Here is a 6,037-nt window from a genome sequence, read left to right on the forward strand (position 1 = left end):
AATGTAGTTAATTATTATTTGAATTTTCTCATCATAGTATAATGATTAAAGACCACAACAGTTTACTTTAGTGACGTTACCATTTTTTTTTTATTTTACCATCCTTAAAAATTGAAAACTCGTACACTTTCTCAATCCTCCAATAGTGTAAATCTATGAGAACTTTGAAGTTTAACGTTTTACATTGGACCCATAACCAATACTTCTAAACATTTACTCTTTAAATATCGATGAACTATTTCCCCTTTTTAAAGATACACAGTTCAAAGTTTAAGGATGCTTCAGAAACTCTTGAAATTTAGAACACTCATGATGATCTTCAAATATATTTAACTAATTTATTAAACTAAGAACGAATTTATCTAAGTATTTAAAAAGCTTTAACCTAATCATCTATATTATCTTTATATATCAACTTATTAATCTATTTTTTTTTACTTTCTGTGACTCATTAGGATGCGCGGAGGCTTATTTTTTTTATTCTTATTTTAAGAAATTAGTCAAAGATTGCAAAATACAAGGTATGGGCCGCTTACTTAGTATTTTGAAAATATTTGTTGCGATCTGAAAAAATATCGCAAGACAATGAAATGGCTATCAAAATTACACTACATAGAACTACTATGGACGCAGCACTTACATATTTAATGCAATAAGTCTTTCTTTGTATTCAAATCTATAAATACATCCCATATTGTATATTTTTTAAATATTCTTATGCCATCTTCACATGTACATTTCGTTGTATTTCATATATTTTTTTTATCCAGAAACATTATGAGGATTTTTCTAAATCCAATTTGAGGTTTTCTGCTTTTTATGTTATTATATATTTTTATATCAGATAACCCGATATTTATGTAAATTGTATGCAAAAGATTTTTTTTAGTCCCATACCAGTTTCACCGGAAGGGAATGTAGCTTTCCTCTGCGTCTGCCAGGCCGTAATCCATCAGCAACCAGCATCGCTCTCGCATATGCCATTCAAGACACTGCCATCGGGGCCGAAAAGATAATTGAACTCCTCACCTGTTTGGACATACCTGCTCCCAGCAAATCATTCATGCAGACACTCTTGTGCAAAACAAGCAGAAAAATGACAGAACTTAACAAACTGGACATGAATGACAAGATACAAAAAGTCAAAGAGGTTAACGTTACTCGAGGACACCCTGAAAATATCATCAACATTTCAACAGATGCAAGGTACAACAGCAGCGTCATGTTTAGTCGGAAGACCCCCGGCCAGAATGCCAGTCAAGCCTTTTCTCTGGCAGTAGAAACAAATACAGATAGAAAGTACATACTTGCCTGTGCTGTACAGAACAAACTCTGCTGGACTGGTGCATGGATGCGCGGCAAAGGCATGGAGGTGGACTGTCCTGGCGGTCATGCGGAATGTACTGCAAACCTGTCTCCGGCTGCTCCGTTCTCGGAATACGAGATGGGAAAGGATATCGGCACTCAGCTCGGCCTGCAAGATGTTCTAGTCCGGTATGTTACAACAGACGGCGATGCCCAAGGTGCTAAAGGAGTGGACGATGCCATGCGGGCTCTTCATCCCTTGTGGAGAGTAGAGCGCCTAGCAGACCATGTCCATCTTGGGCAATCACAGTTCCGTGCCAGCAACCGAGCAGTATACAGCGATGAAATGTTCCATTCTAAGACAAAAGAAGAAAAGAAAGAGTTACAAAGGGTGTTTAGCAATGACTTAAAATCCAGATGTTCCATGATAGTGAAAAAGCTATTCACCAAGTATGACAGAGACCTGGAGAAAATGAGCAGTTTCTTACCCAAAGTCCTGGAGGCAACTGTTGCATGTTATGACGGAGACTGTTCTATGTGTGCCGCCTATTCCTTGGTCTGTGAGGGGGGAGTGGTCTCCAACTGGTGGAACTTTAGCCGCAACTTGGCCATCTATAGGATCACCGCCCTGCAAATGAATGACAACGACCTAAGAATTGTGACAGAAGTTCTGAAAATGAAGTTGAGCGTGGAGGCTATCTCTGCCATGAAACTTCTGACTGACACCAATGCCAACGAGTCCTACCATAGATCTGCAAGTGCTAACATGCCCAAGAATGTGAAATTCTCAAGAACAATGGAAGGCCGTCTGCACTCCATGATTCACAGGAGAAATAACTTACCAGGAACCTCAACCAGACTCAAGTGTGAATCTGCCGGTGTCCAATACTCAGACTCCGGCAAGCGACGACTAGCCAGGATTGACCAGCAGTTCCTCTACAGACAAGAATACCATAAAAAGGAAAAGATTAAGACCAGAAGAAACAAACAGCAGGGTAGGAAAATGGAGGAACACCATCTATATCGACAGGAACATCGGACAAAGTCAGACTACCGGAAGGGACAATTGGATATGAACCTACCTGCAGCACGTGATCATCCCTACCACAGGAGAGGAGCATGCCAATATCATCTGAGGCCTCGCCCAGGATGTGACTGAATGACTTTATACCCATTTTATGAATGATACTGACTTTTACTAACCTTAAAGCTTAATTGAACTGAATCCATCATGTGCCATCAGGCATATACTAAAACCATTATTGTGAGGAGAAATGCATGACTCTCCAATGTTTAGCGATGTAACATTCTAATAAATATGATAAACTTACCTATATTCTTTGTTTTCTCAATTCATGTCAATAATGAGGTCAAGTCTGCAAGGCAGGTACGGAAAGTGGCCCAGGCAGGTGCCCCTAGCTCGGCAGGTCTGTCGCTGGTTGTTAATACCATGTGGTTCCAGAGTGATGTGCTCCGGAACAACACACAGCCTGTTGTGGCACAAGTGTAATGCAACAATGGATGCATCCATCTCATGATAACCATGATGTAGCATGACACTGAGTCTATGTACATGCATGGTAACCCACTTGTTCTTTACTGGATGCTTGTAGCATACAACACCATATTTGTTGTTGCTGCTTCTAGCACCAGTCCAGATGCGACACTGACCGTTCAAACTAGGAGCAGAGCCCGAGCGCACTTTTTCTCTGTATTTTGTAAGAAATTCGTCCATAGCCACGAAATGAAAGTTGCAGACGACAAAAATAGTGCCGACGCATGGTTACATAGAAATACGACTTACCTCATTTGCATCTGCGGGTCACACTAATCACCCAACAATAAAACCACCCCCACCCCCAATTTTTCCTCTATTTTGGTGAAATTAAATTTTCATAACTGAACAAAAGGCCCAATTTCTCCATAAATTACCTTAAACGATTGATATTTGTTAAGAAATGGGGGATAGAACCCTAAATAAGCAATTTCACTTTTGACCTGATAGGACACAGACCACAATTATTTTTCCCTCTTATTCCTTTATAAAACAAAAATTCATACAAAAAATTCCACCGGCTCAAATCTATTCAAATTTAGCATAATGACAGACAAACATTAGTCCAACAACATTTCCAAAGGACAGGAAAATCAATCGAGAGGGGGCTGAGATATGGCCCCTACAATAACCCCTACCCTGCAATATCCACTTTCACTTCGGATTATTTGTAAATATTGGCCTCTTTACACCCTTCCTATTGCGCCTTTAAAGATCGATTTTCCCAATTATTTTTAGCTACTTTTTTTTTCAAACCTTCTTCTTTCCATCCATGCCTTAAAAGGCGCCAAATTCGCCCATTTAGCACCCCTGGGAATTTTTGGAAAAAAACATACATTTTTAGAATAGAACTACTTGACTGATCAATGAGCACGGGGTAAAAATAGTGGTATGTGACCTACAGAAGACGGTAAGAAATGATATTCTGCATAACAGTGCATTGTTTTCACAATTTACCGGCAAGTATTTAATGGACTTGGCGAAATTACAAGAGATAAAAGAGTATTGTTTTACCCATTTTTTATTTAATTTCTATATCAACTATATAGTTTGAATTTCCTTTGTTCTTTTATCTCTGATTAAAGCGTAACATTTCGTTTATAATAGTTTTGAAATAGATGTATGCTTCGAAGCTTTCATATACTAATACAAACCGGTAGGGGACGTGTATTGCTTATGCAATACTCTCAGAATGCTTGTTTCTTTAAATATATATTTAATCAAGAATATCAACCTTTGCATACATGTAGTGATAACGAACATTATTCAAAATCAAAAGTCCAAAGAAAAAATACAAAAGAGGAGCGGAGCAAAAACACGGACCTCTAAAAAGTTAGAGGAGGATCAGGTGCCATGGAGGAGTGAGCATCCTGTGATGACTGGTCACACCCGCAACGTAACGTGCTGTTTGTCGTAGTTGGAAGAATGAAAAATCCAGTGGACAATTAGGTGATTAATTATGGTCTCACAATTAATATGAAAAAAGTCAGTCAGCATGCGACCCAGAGTAAAAATGTATTTGATGAGGTCGTTGTATCATCCAAAGAACTTACGAAAAGATGACTTCAATAGCGGCTCCTGATTGTCTTGTTGTAACACCTTTTTGTCAATAGCTTGCCTCGTCTTAGAAACTGTTTATATGTACAACATGCCATTGCATATTGAATTAAATGAGAAATAAAGGCTCTATAAGCAGGTGATGGGGTTATGTTGCTACATAATTAAGGAAAGTTGACTATAGAAAAATTAAAGTCATCATTTATCGTTAAGTTTTGTTATTAGGTTACCGTCAATGTCCTATATCAGTAAAATATCGGATTCCTGGCGTTTAGTGGCTATTAAACAAAAACCTGAAAATTCGTTTTAGATGAATTCTTTTTAAATGCAATCATTTTCCAACAAAGACCTATGTTTTAGTTCAATATAGGTTTTTAAAAAGTTCTTTCTTATTTGCTTCCCTATTTAACTCCTATTTTCTGATCTTAGAGTCAAATTCAAAACAAAAATGCTTCAAAAATATATATATGGTTTTTGAGACTTGATCAATTTTGGATCATATTGACTCAAAATATATTGAGGAAAGTCGAAAATAAAACAGCAGACAGACTGACGGGAAGGCATTTACGAATAAGAGACGAAACTTACAACTGAATATCGGTTTAGAGAGACTACGAAAAGCATAGAAAAAGAAATATTTTTAATGTAGTCCCGATTTAAACTTATTTTATTTTTAGAACCATCTTGCTCATGGGAAAAAACAAACTTCGAATTTGAGATATTGAATGGCAAATTTAAGACGCTTTATTTAAAACTAAAAAGTTCCTATTGTGTATCCAAACAAGGTATAATTTACGCATGAATATCCGTAAAAAATCGAAACAAAAATGTATATATATTGAAAATGTTATGATGAATTTAAGATAATTTTGAATGAAATCTAACTTTTACTTAGCTACCAGGTCTCAAAACGAAAAGAGGCAACAAATAAAATTTGGAAAAAAAAATCTTACCAGTTTCTTTCTATTCTCGATTTATAAACAATATGCAAACAAATACATGTGCAAATTATGAATTTAATCTATCTTAATGAAAGAGACCATAAGTTTATACTTCATTTTATTGTTACAATGTAAAGAGAGTTCTGCTTATATTTTATGAATCTAGCAATGACTAATTTCAAAAGGTTTTGAAAAGTAACTGTTCAAGACTTACACAACACACCCCAACATAAACGAACAGAAAGCAAACCTGACAAACAAATTAAACTTAAATAAAAAAACAAACTAGAATAAAAACGGTATCAGTCGCATAGCTGACTGAAATCTATAAAATGACACGAATGGGTATGTCATGAAAAACAGACTTTTTATAAATTCATTCTGTATGGTATCTTCTAGAAAAGAAAGAAAAAATAGCGAGTCTTTGACCCAATACAAAATATTATAACTAAGAAGAATTATTGCTATCATTTTCACTCGTTTCAACATTGGGGAATATTTCTCTCGGATAACAATATTTTTCAAAAATAAAATAAGAATTGTTTGGTAAATAACATAGAAAATATTAAACCAAGTATGGAAAGAAATGGTGATAGGATTTGGATCAGTTTGAGACATGAAATTTATAACTCCGGAAGCATTTACAGCCGACGATCCCAAGATTAGGGCTATTTCGTTG

The sequence above is a fragment of the Magallana gigas genome, chromosome 3 (genome assembly GCF_963853765.1).
Source record: "Magallana gigas chromosome 3, xbMagGiga1.1, whole genome shotgun sequence".
NCBI classification, from domain to species: domain Eukaryota; kingdom Metazoa; phylum Mollusca; class Bivalvia; order Ostreida; family Ostreidae; genus Magallana; species Magallana gigas.